Below are 11,143 nucleotides of genomic sequence, written 5' to 3'. Positions count from 1 at the left end.
AGAATTACGCAGATACATCATTTTGACATTAAGAACTACCGAGGCGAAAATCCAGCTGCTACGATAACACCACCTTATTTTTTTTATCTACCAAGTTCTACCATTTTTTGTTTGTAAAATCTATCAAAATTAATTTTTTCGGAGTCCGTGCACTGACATACATACATATGCAGCACTCACTTCCGTCGTTTGCTCATTTGTTTTCCGACTACCACAGTAGGCGCTCTTTTCCAGCGTCACTTTCAGTTGTAGTAGTACTCTTTACTGTTATGTTTTCTGTCATCTCTTTCTTTATGGGAGCCATAAAGAGGGGCATAGCTGTTGTGACAACTTTAGTCTGGAGCCATATGTAGTTAGACTGTTTACTCCACCGTTATCTTTGTTCTTGTAGGCGGTTTATTGGGGTTGACTTGTACGCCGTAAATTTGCTTGTTTTCTTTTGCTTGAATTGATTAAAAATGCAGTGCTTGTTGGTTAAAGCTTTAGGGAGCTTTTTACTATTGCGCAGGTACTGTACTTTTGTGTTGGTCTCCGTTTGTGAGGCACTGTTTGAGAAGATTTACCACAGAAATGAATTAAGAAACAGCGGTTTGACAGCCGCTGGAGCTTTGAACTGGTCGAGAAATGCGTGAAGTTTCTAAAATACTAAAATACCAACAAGGCGCACAATTCTTCTACCTTCTATCTATTCTTCTATCTAGAAAGTTTATAGACTTTGCGCGTTCTCTTGCGGCCTTCAAATGGAAAACTTTATTAAACGAATAAATACCATTAATAAAAATACATTTAAACATTGCCAATTGGCTTCTTCAACCAATTTTGTACATACATACATACATATATAAAGTATGGTGGTAGGGTAGTACAGGCTTCTTAACAGTCATCTGTAGCGGGGTGTTATGTGCCCGGCTTAAAACCTTTAAGATCTCGTTTATTCCAGTCTAGGTTAAGTCCTTAGAAGATTTCGTTGCACCTCTTTCCCATTGCGAGAAAGACTATGTTGCAGGCAAAGCGTTTAAATTTATCCGTTTCGAGATTCTGTGGATCCCGGCAGCTCACGAGTCCAAACGTGTCCATCATAAATTGTCTCTACCCAACGGTATGCGCCCCACATCCAAGAGTAGTGTCGATCAAATTAATGGAACTTGTCTTCGGATCCATTGTGTACACTTTTGTGAAAGCTAAAAAATTATCGGCCATACTATTTAGAGGAGAGCGGTCATCACTGCGGTTAGCACTGAAGTATCGAGGTTTATTTACTGTATAAAATGTATATAGGTAAGACGTACCTCGGAGACGAATATGGTTACGACGCAGGCGACTCATCTCCTGCTCCTTGATATTTTATTCAAAGGGTCTTAAGAAATTTTCGAAGCGCTGAGCTGATTTTCTTCATGAAAGCTTTTCTACTTCCTGTTTATATGATAATAATTATTTGCCACTAATTGCCCCTCCACTTTGCGAAGTTTCGGTCTTACCAACAGAGACATGTCTTCTTCATTTGGTCCTTCTATTAAGATCGTGGGCGTTTTCACTTTCCACCCAAATGTACCAAAACTAAATATCTTTTCACCGGAGTATCTTCGCCCTAGCCACCGAAAAAAATTCTAATGTTCAAAATTTCCCGAGTTTTGCAAGTTTATTTTTTGAATATCTCAAAAACTTATAGTTAGAGCTCAATGTTTCTTTACAAAAACCTTTAACTGATCTTAAAAAATCCTGACGGTATGACTTTTTGAACTTTGAAAAAATGGTTTGGATCTTTTTTTTTTAAATTAAACAAACAATTTTTAACACAACATTATTAAAGTTTGCACAAAAAAAAAATTCCAGATCAGTTAGAGGTATTATGTAAAAAAAATGAACCCTAAAATTTATATCAAAAAGTTTTTGCCTGTACGATAATTTGAATTTCGTAATTCTATAATTTTTTTATTTTTTCCGATTTTTGTTAAATATATATTTTTATTTTTTTTAATACGGGAAATTCTGACATTTTGAAGGAATGTTCGATTCAAATTAATTCAAATCAATGATGGTCGATTTGACATTGATTGGCCTATGTAATACCACGTATGATTTAGTTAGCCTGTCTCAATGGTCGCCTACTCCGCAAATTTAATGATGAATCAATTTGGTAGATACTCATATGTGGTAAGCCCAGTTGGAAATTTATTCAAAACATTTGAAGAAAATACGTTTCTTTTACTGTTGGTTGGTTGGTTGGTTGTAGTGCTACCTAAGCTCACGCTCAGGAATCAATTAGCGCATAAAAGCGCCATTTTGGTGCATTGGGACTTTGGATTTCTGTTTGAATTTGTCTGAGGGGATAGCCCAGTATCACCGCTACAGATTCATCCAAACAAGCTCCCGCCTTGGCCAGTTCGTCTGCCCTCTCGTTGCCTTCTATGTTCCTATGGCCGGGAACCCAGACAAGAGAGATGGACATTGACTGAGACGCTGAGCGTAGCTCCATCTTGCATTCATTGACTAGCTTGGACTTAGTTACAGTGGATGATATAGCCAGGAGTGCTGCCTGGCTATCTGAGTAAATAACCGCTCTTTCTTTGCTGGTAGCGCTATTCCCTAGTATTCTACAGGCTTCACAGATGCCCAGAACTTCAGCCTGAAATATGCTAGCATGGTTTTCCAGCCGGAGGGACCTATTGACTCCTATTGGCTCCTCGGAATATACCCCTGTCCCTACACCGCAGTCCATCTTGGACCCGTGAGTGTTGTTGACAGATGACTTCCCTATCGGCAGCTTGGACCCTTCTCCATTCCCTTCTGGATGGAAACCGCACTTGTACATTCAAGCCAAAATCGAGGGTTGATACCATATAGTCCATGGTTTTATTTCCTATCGAAGTAAAGCCTAAGATTGAGCTATGCCCAAAGGTTCTCGATCCCCACAGCCCCGACTCTCTGAGTCTTCAGTCTCTGACATTCAGTGCTTCTTTTACTATTTTGTGCAATTTTCGTACTACCTTATACGTGGTATTGCATTTCTAGATGGGTAGTGTTATGTACCTGTTGATTACGCATTGGTACTAATTTCAAACGGTTCTAAATAGAACTCATTATCTACTTTGCATAAAATTGAGAGATAAGCGTAAGTAAGTCTGCAGCTTTGTATTTTTAATAGAGTTATTATCCAATTAATTTAATGTTCGGTCATAACCATTAATTAATTCCCGAAATAAGTACTTACATGACCAATGATGCAAAGATGCAAGCAAGTGCCATCTACTGAATTCTGATTATTCGCATTTAATTTTGTTGAAATGTTAGTACAATATTTATGTTTAGGTAATTAAATGCGGCGTCGGTAGTTATGTATCTATTTGATGTGAATTGCGAATGCCGCAAACATGCTTACGTGCAAGTAGATGATCATCTGCAAATACATATACAATTAGGCAAGGAACTGCATGTAGGAATTCACATTTATTCACCTTTGTACATATGTATGTATGTATGTACATAAATACGAGTATGCATTTGAACAGTTGCTCCAACTGCACCACTCACCTAAGTATGTATTGGCGCACGGATGAGTTACGAGTAACAGCTGTGCAGTGGACAGTTCAAACTGCAACTTTTACTAAATGCGCCAACATTATAACATAATAAATATAATTGGCACATTAGGTTGGTGCTTACCAATATATATGTATAGAAAATTTATTTACAGGAAATTTTGCAATTTTCTTTTATTAAAAATCTGATGCTCTCAATAAATGAACTTTGTAAGAGCGTTTTTATTTTAATATTTACAAACTGGGGTTGATATGGTATTTAATGGTATTTAAAACAGAGAGCAACACGAGTATGTATACACATTCCAAGATGAAAAATGTGAACACAATGCTATCACGCTGAAGATTCATTGGAATTTTTTTTTAATGCTTCTCGGCGCTTTCGGCAAAGTTCTGGAATTTTTTATAACATTTTGAGACTGTGATATTTTTTTTTGGTTTTTTTCTGGGGTCTTTTGACATTTTAAGGGTTTTATGAAGATTAAGTTAAATTTAGGTGTCTTACAACCAGTTTAACGAAAGCAATTTAAGTGAAAAATGATTTTAATTTTTTGAATTTTATATGGAAATTGATGGAAAATAAAAAATCAGTTTCCATTGAAATCGCTAGTGAAACCGGCCGTTAAATTTTTTGATCAGTTCTTGTTTTTCATGCTTCAACCGATTTACGGAATGATTTTTTTCTTTTACATATTTTTTATAGAATATTTCAAGATCTTTTCAAGCTTTCTTGAGTTAAAATATTTTTCCAATCAAATACTTGACAGAGCGAATCATGCATTTAGTTGTCTAGTAGCTCTCTGGTACATATTATAACTTCATATTTTCATACCACAGCAGTGCATTTTCTAAACATTTCATAAAATTTGAATTTTCTAAATCCTTTAAACTATATGTAGACCCCTTTCATGGTTAGTGGAATAACATCCTCACACTCGTTAATCCAGCTTTTTCCTTTGGCCTTCCATACAGCAGTACAAGGATGTTTCCTTGTGCGCTTCAATAGATCAATTTTGCTTCTTTGAAGCATATGGTAGATTATGGTAGATGCCAAATGATAGGAATAATACTCGGTTAGTGAAGGGCATATAGGACTCCACCTCCTGGGTTATCTTCGTTAATACACGATGATAGTCGTTGTAAGTTAGTTGGTTAGGCTAGATAGTTTTAAAATGGTATAAGCCTTTGGATAAATTGATTTTTCGGCTCACCATACAAGATAACATTATCGATGAGGAGATACCTAAGGCGAAAATATTCAAAATCAATATATGTATGTGAAGAGTTGAATTTGCATAGAAAACATCGGGTCACAAGGGCTTAGAAGGTAATAATGAAGTAGTTGTGATCAGCGTTGCCGAAAGCTTTCGCTGAAAATCGTCAATTTACCCTAAAACATCAAAATTTTGGCCTAAAAAAAGTCAAATTTTTCTTTATTATACTTTTTTAACAAAATAAAAAATACAAACGAAATAACATACAATGAGCCATATGCGTAAAAACCAAGCAATTGCATACCCTTCACTTAAATTTATTTGAACAAATTGAAGGTCTGCAATTTTAAGAAAAAGCATTTGCTTAGGTTTAATGCAGACGGCCCAATACATATGACCACACATTACAAAACCAAATTGAACCTACATCGCATTTGGGTTAATAAAAGTGGATTTGCAATTGTTAACGACAATTAAAAATTACAATTTAAAACACAACTGCTTTTAAATAGTTGATCTCTACTCGTTTGATGTTTTTGAAGATTTTGATCGAGTTTTAAAGTATGGGGTCTTCACACCGAGCTTGGTAGTCGGTAACTCGGTGTTCGGTAATTTTTCTCCATGTATTTTGTTTGTGTCAAATTATTTTATTATCGGTTTACCGGTTTCCGTGAAGTAAGCTTGATAATTTTTCTAGTAGTTGGTAAACTGTTCGATATTTATTCAATTTTAAATCCGCCAAGACTAACAAAAGAAAACTTAAAAGGACGTTTACAGTTGATAAAATTTCCGAGTAGCAACTAGCAGTGTGTCGACTTTATTTTCAGTATCAATACTCAGTTATGTTTCTTAAAAGTTGTCAAAACGCAACCCCCCCGCCTTTTATTCCCATTACTGTTGCCTTAAGTGTTATCGTAATCCATGACAACATATGCAATCATTAGCGCCCAACTGCATGGTCCTGGTCGTGACCTAGGTACATGAAAAACCATCTGAACTGTCTTCCATTAATCACCAACTGACTTTAGAAGGAGGCATTCTGGTGAAGTACCAAAGCTACTGTTTACTTAGCTGATAGATGGGGCAATGGTTAAAACTCCACTGTGCATCAGAGTGATCTGTTAATCCCGAAGAGTGCAACTTTACGCATCATCTACCACTACATAGCTTTTCACGTCGTCCAATATTCACTCTTACGTGTTTGGCCGGTGCATTTAGTTGGTCTTCTCAGACTCAACTATAGGTTCTAATCTACTTAGCATCATTGCTATTTATTTACCTTGATTTTGGGTTGCAAAAGACATAAAATGACCGAATGCGCGAGTATTTTAAAAGTCCTGGCTAAGAGTTGGCATCTCATCAGGGAGCGTGGAGTTATTTGGTGTAATAGAGATGATGATATTAATTTTAATAGAATTATAATTTAACTGAGGGAATTTCTAGCCCATTATTTCCAAGTGTTAAAAGGAGCAGACGCTCGGCCAAGCAATAACATATGTATGTGTAAGCGCCAATCTATTATTATTTTTGTTATTATTATTATTGAAAGTCAGTAAATTATTGTACACCCTAATGTAGTAAAAATACAAATTATGTACTATTTGGTAGCGATGCCGCTTCTTTTTTAAATGAAGCAATTTAGTCGCCATCAACTGAAGCTGTAATGAAATCAAATGTCCATAAAAAGCTTAAATACTATAGATGCAATTGTCATTGAGACACAAACAAAAAAAAAAAAAACATGAATTCAAAAAGGACAAAAATCTGTGCATACAGAAGCGCCGCATCGATTGGATCAGAAAATCAGAAAATGAAACCGAATGGCCAAAAATGTAAAAAAAAACCAGAGATAAACCAAATCAAATGGCATATCTTAAAAGAAGAGTGCGATTGCAGAGCGTTCGGCAGCGCATAGTAGATTTTGCAATTGCTGGACGGTGTAAAAAATGTTTCGGCAAATTAACTTTTAAAATCATGGATAGACGACGTAATTGCCAATGCAACAAGGAATCAGCACACAGCATTGTTGAAATCGTTTTCGAGTGAGTGTCGCCGTTGCCGCCACTGTGTACACGCTGGGACGGTCAGAGGGAGTTGCAGTTAATTTTTGAAAGGAGGAAGCCAGTTAACTTTTACAAAATTGCTTGCTGATGATTCCTAGCTGGTTGGAGAAATAGCAAAAACAACAGCAAAAAACGATTGCAAGCACAACACCCAGAAAAAAATTAACTATTTAACTTCACAAAAAAACAATCTGGCCAGCTGCTGCTGTACACTAAATGGTGCAGACAGACACACTCGAGGGGCGTCTATGATTAGCAGCGGGCCAAGCGGGGAAACTAGGTAGGTACATAGGTACGTATGTATGTATGTATAGATGTCCATATACAACATACATACGAGTATATATGTATGTACGTATAAAGCTATGTCGCCTGTGTGCGCGACTCACAATCAGTCACACCGGCTGAGGTCAAAAGCCCAACTAAAAGTTAAATACGGGTAAAAGTGTTATTGCTTTTGGGCATTAAGTTTGTTATTAATATTATTTTGCTATCCGTTGCTATTTTGGTTTTTGCTTCGGCTCAATTATTTTGTATGTACGGGCATGTACATATGTATGTATGTATGTATGTATGTACTTGGTAGTTGCAACAGGGCACTAAAGCTTTATGTAGCATCTTCATTCGTGACCAAAGCGAGTGTTGTAATGAAATTTGCAATAACAAATTTGATATGGTAATAGCTTTGTTTCAGAAGAAGCAGTACAAATAGTCATTGTTTGTATCTACTTAAATACATATGTTTGTATGTACATTAGACCGTATCATAAAAAAGTTCGCCGTACACCCCCGACCCTTAATTTTTTTTTTATGTTCAGCGTGGTCGCCTTACCGACAGCGAAATTTTTTTTTCAAAATTTATTTTAATGCACAGATTCTTCTAAAACATTTAGATGCATTTCTGCATCAAAAAAAAAAAAATTAAAAAAAAAATCTTGCGTTTATTATTTTGCGGTTAGGGCTGGATATCTTCAGCATTTACAATCGGATCTGAAAGTACTATGTTATATCGATTTTCTTTTCTCGAGGAGACAATCTTTTTAGTTCCAAATTTTCTTGACCTCAAGTATCCCATTCTAGTACTCACCTAACAGATCTCAGTTCATATCATCTTAACGTACAACGCTAGTAAATTAAAGCTCTCCAAAAACTTTTGCTAAGGAAATATTTACATTCGAAGACAATTTCAATTTTTTTTTGCCGAACGTAACGGTCGAATTTTTCATCGCATCGTCGTTATTTACAATCGGACTTTAACGTGTCTTTCGATATTTTTGTCTCAAGGAGAATTTTTTGTTCCTAAGTTCATTCACCTGAAGTACTCCCTTCTAGTACTTACCCACCATATATCACTTCCCACCACCCTAACGTACCACCCCAATAGCTGTAAATTAAAAATCATTAAACATTCGCTGAGGAAGTGCATACATATTTTAGTTATCCTAGTAAAACCATTTTATAAAAATCGTTTTATTGCTGAATGCTGCCACCGATAAATGTAAAAAACCATCTTTGGGCTCTTTACACTCATATATAAATACTTTAGACTCAGGGATGTACGGTGAACTTATTTTGTTTGCGTAAAATGTGGTATGGCCTAATGTATGTATGTGTATGAAAGTGCAGACATACTATAACTACGGTGACCAGAATTCTGTGGCCAAAAATTGGGACACTTCCAAAGCATCAAATCCGAACATACAATTTTGTTTTTAGAATAAAAAGGCTGAATACAGTTTAATTGGAAACAAAACAAAGAGAAAAAAATGAAAAATGTTTATTATTTTTATATGAAAATATAACCTACTATGTAAAAAACATGTAAATAGAATTTCAAAATTTTTAGAACATTAAAAAAAACGACGTATTTGAATAAATTTTTGTCACAATTTGAAACCTTTTAATCAGATTTTCTAGAATTGTTTTGAGTGTGCAATTTTGAAGCCCATTAAATTTTAATCTAATAAAGTGTAAGTTGGAAGAAGCCTGGACTTACCGTTGATTTTTGGCAAATTTGCATTTACTTCCATACACACTATGTTCAAAAATTTTTAAGTCATAGCTAAATAAAATTGGCACTTTGACTGAATAGGTTACAAAACTGCATACTCGAAATGTTTCTAAGAAATTTAATTAAAAAGCTCAAAATTTTGATGAAACTTTGTCGAATTTTGCAAATTTTTGTACAAAGTTTCAAATTCTGAGTTACATGGTCTTTGTTAGATAACGAGCCACACTTTCATAAAAAGAAATGAAAATTAAGTAATCCAAAGGGGAATAGCCAAAGAAAGCTAAAATATCTCTTCCCTATTTATATTTTCGCTACTCTATCTACAGCTTATGTCTTCCATATCCACGATTTTTTCTAAGGTATTAGTATTATTTTATATAATTTCATTAATTATATTATTAATAAGGATGCTATGTTTATGGCTCACTTATATTCTATGTCCTTTGTGATAACGAAAGTGCTGCCTCGTTTGTACGAAAAGTGGTTTTTGGGCCAGAGTACAGGGAGAGTCTTAATAAATGAAAGAGGATAACACCGAAAATCGGGACTTCATCGGTACAGATATGAATAATCGGGACACTTATACGTCCCGACTTTTAAAAAATCACCGTGCTTATAGTAAAATTTTCCACGTTAAAGTTTGATTTTTTTTATTCATCATGCGAGCCTATAATCAAAATATCTTGGGAAAATAATCTGTTCTAGAAAAAGGGTATACAGTACCGCAAAATTAAGTTTACGTGTCTCAACGTTTTTTTTTTGTCATTTTAGCGTTTCTACGGTATCTACAATAGGAATGTACCTATGTACATATATCGAAAAAATTTATTTTTTTGTGTCAAACCTGGGCTTTTACATTTTTCGGTCACACAAACATTCGGAAATCAATTTTTTTTTTTTAAATAGTTCAACCGGAATAAACAAAATACTTCGTTACAAAAAGTTTAATAATTTTTGGAGAGCTTTAATTTACTGACATTAGGGTGGTCGGAATTTAGACTCAGGGATGTATGAATAACTTTTTTCCCTGGTACGGTCTAATGTATGTATGTACATTATGGTGGCCCAAAAATGCATGTGAAAAAGTTAAGTCGGAATTTGTATGCTCTTACCCCTAGGATTGTTCTATACCGAAAATATATACCCTTATTTCTTATTTTGAAATCAAAAAAATGGTTATCTGCAGGAGATTCCCAATAATAATACGCAATTCTTTATTTAACCACTTTTTCATATAATTTACAGGTCCGCCAAAAACCCCAGAAAACTGCGATGTGGCGACCGATTTCGACTTTATTATTTTCGGACCACCCTAATGTACATGCATATACCATTATCGAAAAATCTGCTATCGTGTCTTAAGAAAGTCATCATATTTAGTTACAAAGGCATTCCATACCCTGATTACTTAATCCGGAATCCGCCGCTTGTAGGTCTTTTCCATGCAGAATACCGAGATTTACCAAACTAATCTGGGATAGAATGCGTAGTAAAAAATAGTATATACTTACCTTTACCAACGCAAATGTGGGGGGTCCACAGATGCTCTATTCCACAAATTCCTTCATATTAAGTCAACGAAAAAACGTCATATTTATTTATTTTTTGTTTTTATTCTTTTTTATTTTGTTTTTGTCGTTTCTTTAATGTATTTATTTGTATTTCAATATATTTATTTATTTATGTATGATTGTATAGCTCACAAAAAAGTACATTTTCACTCTATACCTACAAATATTCCTTTATACAAATCTCAAATAACTTGTGGATTCGATTTACATACATACATGCTTACGTTTTTTGTTTAAATATACTATACATTACTTTTATTGATTTTCATTAAATTTTTTACGCGTTTTATTTGTGTTTACTCTTAGACAAACTTCTCATTAAAATTAAATTCTTAAATACTTTTTTTTTTGTATAAGTTTTTTTGTATTACTTTTAATTTTTTTAAATTACTTTTTATTAGTATCTTTAATAACGTTTGTATGTATGCGTGTGTTTTTAGACACGTTGCGTGGGTGTGTGTGTGTGTATGTATATCAGTATTTTTTGTTTGTATGTGTATATTTATAAAATGTGCTTGTTGATTTCGCTTTTCGTCCTTTCAATATTTAGTTACTTTACATTCGCTAATTTGCTTAGGCAATGCTAACTAACAATGCAAAAATTCCAAAAAAAATGGTTATGCAAACTTATTCCGGAAGCATAATAAGGAAATATCGGAAACTAACTACATAGTACATACAGTATTGGCCAATAGAATAGCACCCCCTTTCATAGTGATATTGTTTCACACTCATGTTTATATAT

The sequence above is a fragment of the Rhagoletis pomonella genome, unplaced genomic scaffold (assembly GCF_013731165.1).
Source record: "Rhagoletis pomonella isolate Grant_MI unplaced genomic scaffold, Rhpom_1.0 Rhpom_scaffold_00007, whole genome shotgun sequence".
Lineage (NCBI taxonomy): Eukaryota > Metazoa > Arthropoda > Insecta > Diptera > Tephritidae > Rhagoletis > Rhagoletis pomonella.
Note: the sequence above shows the minus strand (reverse complement) of the source record.